We start from the raw sequence: 11,446 nt of genomic DNA, 5'->3' as shown, positions 1-11,446 counted from the left end.
ATACATTAAATTAAATTGCTAAATTTATAAATGATGTTGAATAGACTTTGCTGTCATTGCAATTTAAGAAGTTACACATTAATGTACAAAGATAACTTGAATTTAAAAACTATGACATTTCATTAGAAGAACAAAATAACTATTTTGGGTGTCAGAAAAAAATATGAAAAGAAAAGGGTTTAAATTAGAAAAATATAAGTAATTAATTGTATACGAATTATTTCTTGTAAATAAAAATATATTGCGATAAATTTCATGAGATTCTGTCTAAAAAATTTACAATTTTTTTCATCATTTTAGTATCCTCAAAGGCGGCGCGCTGGCAGAATCGTTAGCGCCCCAGGCAAAATGCTAAGAGGCATTTCGTCTTTACGTCCTCAGTTCGAATTCCGCAGAGGTCGGTTTTGCCATTCATCCTTTTCGGATTCGATAAATTAAGAACCAGTTGCGTACTGGGATCGATCTAATTGACTGGCCCCCTTCTCAAATATTTCGGGCCTTGTTCCTAGAATAGAAAAGTAAATGAAATTATATTGCGATAAATTTGGTTAGGCTCTGTCTCATACTTTATAATTTTTTTCATTATTGAAGTACATTCAAAGGCTGTGAGCTGGCAGAATCGCTAGCACCTCGGGTAAATTCTTCTACACTGGAGCACTTTCATCTTTACGTTCTGAGTTCAAGTTTACCTTCCGATTTTACCTTTCGACTGTGGTCATCTTTACCTTTCAACTTTTCGGGATCGATAAATTAAGTACCAGGAAAACAGTGGGGTCGATGTTATCGACTAGTTCCTTCCCCAAAAACTTCAGACCTTGTGCCTTTAGTAGAAAGTATCATTTTAGTGCCCTAAGTCGGCGAACTGGCAGAATCGTTTGCATGCCGGGCAAAAATGTTTACCGTTATTTCGTCGGTATTTATATTCTGAGTTCAAATTCCGCCGAAGTCGATGTTGTCTCACCTTCTTCTGGGGTCGATGAAATAATTGTTACCTGAAGGTGTGTGCATATGATGGGAGAAAATCTTGTTTACAAACGAGTTCCAAAAAGTAGTATTCTAGCAAATAATAACAGGATGACTATCATTACTCCATGTACTCCCTCCTCCGAAAGCACTGGTCTGTGCCAAAATTTGAAACCATTTAGTGCCACAGTGTAGAAGAATTGTTTGTTCCTTCTCGATCCACGCCTGGCTCATAAGGGCCGGTTTTCTGGTTTCCTTGGCGTATAGGTTCCCCACCTGGACGGGACGCCGGTCCGTCGCAGGTGAGCTGCATGATACAGGAGGAAAGAGTGAGAGACAGTTGTGGCGAAAGTGTCAGCAGAAGTTCGCCATTACCTTCTGCCGCAGCCGCGTGAAGCTTAGGTATTTCGCTCATAAACACACACATCGCTCGGTCTGAGATTCGAACCCGCGATCCTTCGACCGTGAGTCCGCTGCTCTAACAACTAGGCCATGTGCCTCCACTAGTGTAGAAAGATACGAAGGTAATATTTAGAAACGATTGTATCTGTACATCAAAATTATTCTTTTAAATTTATAATTGATGCTTTTTTTTGTGCAAAACAAAAGCAAGGAAAAATAAATCTTCTGGACAAAATTGCCTCGAATCCGAGGAGCCATGAGAGTGTATAATTGCTTTCCACATCGTATAAGCGACGAAATCAGAACATTCTCCTGAACAAAAGTTCCGTCACTAGGCTGCTCATTTACAGCTGAGTGGATTGAGTAGTGTGAAGTAAGTATTTTGCTCATGAACAAAACGCACGTTCGATCCGGGATTAGAAATCGCAATCTTGCGATCATGAGTGTAACACCCCTATCTGCTAAACAGCTAGTCTTCACATGCTTAAATTTTAAAAGTTGGATGCATTCTTGACATTGTGTTCATGAGAAATTGAATTATAAATAGCAATGAAACATTTTCTCTAAATGTCCAGATACATTATAGGAAAGATTCAGGAGTTTCTGAATATATTTGTAGTTTTACATTTGTTTCTTTTATGTGATGTAAGTTCAAGATACGAAAAAAACGACAGGGTAATTTACAGCTTGGATTTGAGAAATCTACTTCTTTAAAGTGATTATGGAGATTTCTTGCGAAATTTTTCGGTAGTCTGATGGATAACGTAATAATCAGACCGAACAAAGACAGACGTTTAGCATGATATAAATCTCAAGTTATAACTGGCAATCTCAGGCGCGGGGTGTTGTAGCTTGCCTACTAACCACATGGCTCCGGGTTCAGTTCCACTGCGTGGCACCTTGGGCAAGTGTCTTCTACTATAGCCTCGGACCGACCAAAGCCTTGCGAGTGGATTTGGTAGACGGAAACTGAAAGAAGCCCGCCGTATATATATATATATATATATATATATATATATACATATATATAATTATAACAATAAGGGTTTTGTAACAAGTTGCTTGACCACATACCGAAAATTTTAGAAATAGCAGCCAAAGGACTACTATTTCCTTTTTCTACAAAAATATGTCTCCACAGACAACAATATTGTTATCTATGGAGATATATTTTTGTAGAAAAAGGAAATAGTAGTCCTAGGCTGCTATTTATAAAATTTACGGTTAATTATCTTTCACCCTATATCTGTAATGTAATATATATATATACATATGTATGTATGTATGTATATGTTTATGTATCTGTGTTTGTCCTCCCCAACATCACTTGACAACCGATGCTGGTGTATTTACGTCACCGTAACTTAGTGGTTCGGCAAAAGATACCGATAGAATACTACTAGGCTTACAAAGAATAAGTGCTGGGGCCGATTTCCTCGGCTAAAGGCGGTGCTCCAGCATGGCCACAGTCAAATGACTGAAACAAGTAAAAGAGTAAAAGAGTAAGCGAAGATATACTGTACCTAACCTATGTCTGTATATATATATATATATATATATATATATATATATATTTGTGTGTATAATCGAAGTCTATATATTTGTGTGAGTGTGTGGGTATGAATACCTTAAAATATATGTAACGGATATAAATTCGAAAATACGTAGTAATAACACAGATTCAAAAGTATAGTATCAGAACGTGCATACAAACGATGTTGGAAACAAATGAACGAAAGTGTACTCAATACGGGGTCTTGATAGTGTTATTTATTAAGTCTACCTACACCAGAAATATATAAAAGTAATAAAAAGATATTCTTCGTTTTATTATTAAAGATAAAATAACTTAGAAACCACAAAACATTCGTCTTCAGTAAATATATATATATATATATATATATATATATATATATATATATACATATATATATATATATACATATATATATATATATACATATATATATATATATATATACATATATATTGTAAAAATTCTCATATCTAAATATTAAGAATCTCCGTGGAAAATTATATTTTAACCATTTAACCAACAGTTTTTCATTCATTTGTTTGTTTATTATTTATTTATTCATTTATTTTTGTTCTGAAATCAATTTTTTTTTCTTTATGATAAACAAAACATTTCTCGCAGTTATCGGATGATATAAAACGGTTTATTAAATATTAAATACCACGCAGCAATTTCTTTGCACCAATAATATCTGTATAACATTGTTTTCTATTATGAACCCAAGCACTTCGACTATCGCATCTGCTGTAATGTTTTGTACGCGATTGGGGAGGAAAGATGAATAGCAGAATATCTGAATGGAATAAAAAAGAAACACAGTGTCTTCTAAATTGAATACTAATTCAGTAAAAAGGAAACAAAAATAAATTCGATACCTGCTGACCCAGGATATATATATATATATATATAATATATATATATATATATATAATATATATATATATATATACATATACACACACACACACACACATACATACATACATACATACATACATACATACTACATACATACATACATACATACAAGTTGCAAAAAACCCTTTATTATAATTAATATAATTCTTACCAAATATGGTCATTTCCATACCGAAAAAGCTACTAGGTGAAATTTATTAATTTTATTAAATTAATTATATTTCACCCTTTATGTGTATTGTATATAATATATATATATATATATATATATATATATATATATATATATGTATGTATGTATTTAAATGTATATATATATATATACACATATATATATATAGAGAGAGAGAGAGATTGAGAGGGAGGGTTATGAGAGGAAATTGTGTCTATAAGAACCAAAGGTGTGAGGTAATGAATAAATGCTAAGGATAGACCATAGTTAAGTTCCAGGTTCGGTGATTATGCGAATAAGGAGTCCAACGTAGGTCATATGTCAGCATGTGTATGTATATTTTTTTCAGAATGAGCAAAAAAAAAAAGGCTGTGAAGATTTTAGAACATTTATAAATAGGTCTTACAGCTGTTTCCAGGATATTTATTTTATCTCTTCATCGGAGACTGTATGAGAGAATGGTTAAGCAATAGTTAATCTTATCTAAATTAACTATTGCTTAACCATTCTTTCACACCGTTTCCGATGAAGGGATATAATAAATATTCTGGAAACAGCAATGGGACTTTCTATTTATAATTGTTCTAAAATCTTCACATCCTTGTTTTTTTTTCATCTCATTCTGAAAAAAATTTATATATACATATATATATATGTGAGAGCAGGAGTAGCTGTGTGGTAAGTAGCTTGCTTTCCAACCACATGATGGTTCCGGGTTCAGTCCCACTACGAGGCATCTTGGGCAAGTGTCTTCTACTAGAGCTTGTGTGCATAAATTTATATATGCAAAAGACCAGACGTGAACATATACATGTATATATACATACATACATACATACATACACCCGCATATATTTATACACGCACATGCATTGACTCATATGTGCACATATATACATAGACGTATAAACTTATACACACATACACAAACATAAACTGGTATATGTATATCTATATAATACATGTATATATAAACAAATATATATATATATATATATATATATATATATACGCCATGATAGATCCTTAGCTCCTACACGCATTTTTTCTCTCCTTGTTTCTCTCCGTGTTTTTTTCTGTGTATCTTTGTGTCGAAGAGCGTTGGCTCGAAACTTAAAAGACTTTTTCTATTTCTATTCCTGAGCGCTATACTAATACATTTGTTTGTTTGTACTCCACCTGCCTTCGTCTTTTGTTTATTTTCGTAAACTTTCCCGCTATATATATATAAATATATATATATATATATATATATATATATATATATATATATATATATGTGTGTGTGTGTGTGTGTAGTGTGTGTATGTGTGTGTGTGTGTAGTGTGTGTATGTGTGTGTGTATACATATATGTAGGCATGTATAATTATACGTTTACATATGTGTATATGTTTATATATTTATGCGTATATATATACATATATATATACATACAGACACACTCATACATACATGCATACATACATACATACATACATACATACATACATACATACATACATACATACATACATACATACATACATACATTGAATAATCGATAATGCAGTAAGTTAGTGTCAGTTTATTTAATAGATATATGATTAAAACGTCAGCTTGAAATAAATATTCGATGAAAATAATTGACATTTGTGCAGGATTTGTAATTATTTTCTTAATTTTCTGATAATTATGGAAGACAAGTCCAGTCATGATTTGCTGTTATTACAATATCTTCAGTGGTTGGTGACTCGATACATTTTAACATAAAACCTTTTTTCTTGCAAATGCATGCACCATCTTGTTCAGTTTCTTAAAGATTTTTTCATCACAGCTTTGAGGCGGATTAAATCTCAATACCTCACTGGCTTTTGTGTTGAACATTGCGACAAAATATGTGGTAAGAAGCTTGACTCCCAATAACATGTTTCCAGGTTCAGTCCTACTGCGTGGCACCTTCGGCACTACCAAAGCCTTGTCAATGGACTTGATAGATGGAAACTGATAGTAGCCCATCGTATACATATGTGTGTGTATGTGTTTATCTATGTGTGTGTACCTTTGTGTTTGTTCGCTTGACAAACGTCTTTGATGTGTTTACGGCGTCATAACTTTTAAATCCATTATTATTATTATTATTATTATTATTATTATTATTATTATTATTATTATTATATTATTATTATTATTATTATTATTATTATTATTATTATCATTATTATTCCGGTCACTGCCTAGAATCGAACTCTGAATCTTGGGGTTAGTAGCCCGCGCTCTTAGTCACGGGCATATAATAACATTGAAAAATACCTTACAAATGAGAACCCAGGTTCGAAAATTCCTCAAGACACCTGATGAAGCCGAAACATTGTGTTAACAAGATGAGGACAAATTTCCGTCAAATGTAAATAATGTAGATAATGTAAATAATGTACGCCCATATATGTTTGTAAAATATACATACATTCATACATCCATGTGCGTGTGTGTGTGTCTGTGTGTGTGTGTGTTGCATTATCATCATCCGGATTATCTTCAAATATTTTCATGTAGTTCGGAGATTTTTGTTCTGTGAGTACTTTTAAGATTGCACAAAACGAAACCGTTGAACATACATTTCAAACTATAATTAATTATCATGAGTTGCAAAAATTCATGTCCAATTTGTTTGTCATTTACATTTTTTTGGGCTCTCACTGTATAAACGATGTTTATTTTGGCTGCTGTTATTTAACTAACTGGTGGTTTAAGTCATAGACGTCACGGATCGTACGTGAGAATGTCGCAATTATAAACTCTTATTTGTCCCTGGTATAACGACTCATGCTGTCGCACTCTTTTCCGTTTCAAGTTAAAACAGAAGAGTTGTTGTTTGTATCAAGAAGCCATCTAGTTTTCGTTTCTTTTTTGCTTTTATTTATTCATGTGTATTTTAATTTTTTTTTTTTATTTGTTCTCTCTTATCGCAGCTCAAACTTGATTGATCGGGGACTCTTACATTCAGAAAAAATCTCAGCAATATCTTTTGCTTTCTTTCGTATTTTTGTAATTAGATCAACATTATCCAGAAAGGTTCTCTGAATATTGGTTTCAAATTTTGACACAAGGCCAGTAATATCGGGGGAAAGGGTATCGATTTCATCGATTTCAGTTCTCAACTGGTATCTTTACTTGTTTCAATCATTTGACTGCGGCCATGTTAGAGCACCGCCTTTAGTTGAACAATTCAACCCCAGGACGTATTCTTTATAAGCTTAGTACTTATTCTATCGGTCTCTTTTGCCAAACCGCTGGTTACGGGGATGTAAACACACCAACATCGGTTGTCAAGTGATGGTGGTGGCTATATGTATGTATATATATATATATATATATATATATATATGCATGTGTGTGTGTATGTTTGTGTCTGTTTGTTCCCCCAACATCGCCTGACAACCGATGGTGGTGTATTTACGTCCCGTAACTTAGCGGTTCGGCAAAAGAGAACGATAGAATAAGTACTAAGCTTCCAAAGAATAAGTCCTGGGGTCGATTTGCTCGACTAATGACAGTGCTCCAGCATGGCCGCAGCCAAATTACTGAAGCAAGTAACAGAGTAAAGAGTATATATATATATATATACATATGTATGTATACGATGGGCTTCTTTCAGTTTCCGCCTACGAAATCCACTCACAAGGCTTTGGTCGGCCCGAGGCTACAGTAGAAGGCTTTGGTGGCAAACGTTCAAACTGCCACGCAACGAAACTGAACCCGGAACCATGTGGTTGGGAAGCAACTTTGTTTCTTTTAAATTGCCATAAAGGCATTACACAGAGGGGGACACAACAACACAAATGGGGACATATAACAATTAAAAATATGAAAATAAAATATGATATAAGGAATGGCACACGAAAATGAACATGAACAACAAATCAAAATATTTTAAAATATAACATGAATGATATCTGAAAATGTTATTATGAAGAGTGTTCTACTCACCTCGCACTGAGTAACACCACTCGCCGCCTCTGGGCCCTAAATCCTTTTTCTCCTTCAGTCCAATCCTTTCCCCCTTCTCTCCATCACCTAGTGACATCATTCACTCCGCCATGCATTCGTAATCTTTTTCACCGGGGCAGTGAGGGGGGTCTTCTAAATATTGTGATGTCTGTTCTTTCTTTTTCTGTTTTTTTTTCTTGTGGGAAAATGGGGTGGGTGTCTTTCTCTTTCTCCTTGTGCTCTCTGTAACTTTCCATTCTTCTTCATTTTCATCCTTTCCTCCGTCTGTCTTTTCTTCCTCTTTTTTCTCTTCCGTCTCCACAACTGTTTCCTCAGCCATCGCTCTCTGTAGTGGGCAATATGCTCTAATGTGGCCCTTTTGGCCACATTTAAAACAACGTAGTACTCTATCTTCTACCCACACCATCAGCACGATTTCCCCCAACGTCACTGTCTCTGCCAAGTTCTCCAGTGACCCTCCTCCCTCTGAATAATGAGTTCAAGTGTCCTTCCTTTCCACCCTCCTTCGTCCATTTCTGTGACTTGGAAGACAGCCACCTCCTCGCTTCCAACAAGGACAGCTGCCGCTCCCCAAGCCACTTCTACATCCGGTGGATTTGCTTCTAACCTCACCTAGGAAGTCTTTCTTTCAAGGTATGTGGGCATAAGCACTAATTTGTCTGTTTTCACGGCCACACTCGCCAGCCTCCTCACCTCCTCTACTGTCGATTGCCCCATGTCTTCTTCCTTTGGTTATATACGTTATCTCCTTTGATCGTTCCCTCAGCGCCTTTTCCACTTCTGCCTCCACCTTTTCTGCTTATTTTCCTTTCAACGAATTCACCTTACAAGTGATCGTTTTCTTCTCCGTTCTCTCCATAATTCATTTGGGGATAGACAACTTCACATCGCCGCCCACCTCCTTAGCTATCTTCTCACTCCTTCAAGTTAGCCAAGTCCATTTCCGTTCGCTTCACCTCTGTGGCTTCAGCAAAACTCTTTGTCTTCAACAATCCGTCCATCTTTATGACCGACTTTACCAGCTCCGACGACGACAACTCAGACCCGTCAAGGTCTGAGTACATCTAAGCAACACAAAAAACTACGTCCGACTCTTACAAAATCCAGACAGCAAATAATCCAACGCATGCGCAGATGCAAGCTTCTTACCACACAGCCACGCCTGCACCTATAGTAATTCTTTTATTTTTTTCTGAGCCCGACAGGATGAAACACTAAGTCGAACACGACAAAATTTGAACTCAGAACATAAAGACAGGTGAAATGCATGTAAGCAAATTGCCTTATGCCTGACAGATTCAACCATTTCGCCTACCTCAAGGTCGTTAGATATTAGGATGTAATGTGTGAGAGGATTTAGCAATACCGGCGGCCACCTGAGGACTCACTCCCTCATTTATATAAGTTGAACATCTTTAATTCGGGGTTGGATTTTTGTTTTGTTATTATTCATCTACTCTCTTACCTACTTCAGCCTATGATCTGTGACCATGCTGGAACACTATCATCATTTCGTCTTTTTAATATTTTTGTGTTTGTTTTTTTCCCGAAAATTTGTGATTATTACCAAGGCCTATACACAAGAAGGTTAACCAGCCCTTCGTCCAGGATTTTTGAGAAACAAAGATGTTCCGTGAATATCTAGCAGATATGTCCCGAAAAACAGAAATAAATACAACTTCGCCCTTGATTTGGAGAACTCCATACTCGCCTGGACATGAAACACTCTAGCTTTATCTTATCAGACACCCTTTCTTTTTGTTGTTGCGCTATCTTCACTCTAAGAGACAAGTTTTATATCTAATCACGTTTTTCGAAATGATATCAATAAATATAAAACCAGCCATTTCTTAATTTTTCAAAATTACTTTTTATGTGAAATTTAGCGTCAGTAAAAATGTTCTTTGAAGTAATTTGGAGATATTTTTGTAATTTTCTTTCGTCAATTGTATTATGGCATGAAATAATTTTATATTTTGCGGTAATACTTCTGCAGTTTGCATATTTGCTTATACTTGAGTGACTGTGTTCAACATTGTGACTTTTCTGTGAGAATTTTTTATCACAGACATTCGTTAATCTATAGATCGATAATATTTCCAGCTTATGAGAAGTTCAAAGCTTCACGTACATTCATTTACTCTTTCATTTGTGTTTGTCATTGGGATGCAGTCATGATGGAGAACCACCTTCAAATAGCTCTTCGTAGTGCGGCCTTTGGGAATGTGGGAAACCTTATGGGAAGTCCCAAAGCTTGCAGGAAAATTGAAAGAAAGATCTTCAACGAGTACGTCTTGTCAGTGGTAGTTATGACAGTGAAACATGGGCTATCATTACTACCATCATGAATGCCCTCATTGTAGCCCAACCGAAAATGGAATGAACCGTGATCAGCAGCACATTGCGGGACAATAAAACCAGTACCTAGATTCGGCAGCATACGAGAGTCACCTACACTATTAGAACAATCAAAGAGAGCAAATATAGAGGGGCTGACCACATCGTACAACTGAAGAATATGATATGGACAGCAAGACAATGGAGAGGATCAAGAAGCCGACGAAACCCGCTACATGTGGACCACATGAAGACAACTGGCCAGAGACAAACAACGGTGGAAGAAATCCAGAGCTGAGTTCCTCCTCCAGGAGAGATGAAACCCAGGTTCAGGAGTGTATAAAGAATGTGTTGTATCTAGATATCACATTTAAATTCAATCATTATTAAATTTATGGAAAGTGGGCAGTGAATTGGAAGAATCGTTAGAGCGATGGACAAAATACCAGAGAAAATTTGTTATAGACGTTAACATCCCGAGTTCAAATCTCGCAAAGGTTAGCTTTGCTTACAATCTTTTCAGGGTTCATAAAATACTGTACCAATCAAGCTTTGGTGGTCGACAGTATCAATAACCCCACCTTCGTCATACAAAGTCGCTGGGTTTGTGCCTGGACCAGAAACAATTATTAGATTTATATCTTGTAACCATTTCATCTACATAATAAACTCTATATTGGTCGTATAATATTTTCGTGATGGGACTGGAGAGAAGGGATTTTTCCCGTTGTGCTTGGGATTCTAGAAAGCTGTGCATTACGTATCCATTACTAGTAAGGAACTTGTTCTGTACAACTAACTGCCGTTTGGCATGTTCACAAAGTGAAATATATCAAATATATTTTTATGAGAACAGATTTAATCTCACACACGTTATCTTTACTTACATGTTTACTCTCTGAATCCGAGAGCATTTTGTTATAATGGAAATGTTGTGCAACATAAGAAAAAGAACGGCAGAACATTACTGTAAAGGCAAGTGAACCCGGTCATAAATCTTCCGTCACAATCTCAAGCTCTTCATCTTCCGTAGTAATTTTCTTGGAAGTACCGTTACTCATGGACACCCTATGTTATATATGTCCAGCAGTTATTTCCATTTAGAGTTTCAAAATATGGTATTTTTGTC

Source organism: Octopus sinensis, linkage group LG8 (genome assembly GCF_006345805.1).
Source record: "Octopus sinensis linkage group LG8, ASM634580v1, whole genome shotgun sequence".
In the NCBI taxonomy this organism is placed as follows: Eukaryota; Metazoa; Mollusca; class Cephalopoda; order Octopoda; family Octopodidae; genus Octopus; species Octopus sinensis.
This window is presented reverse-complemented; position numbering follows the sequence as displayed.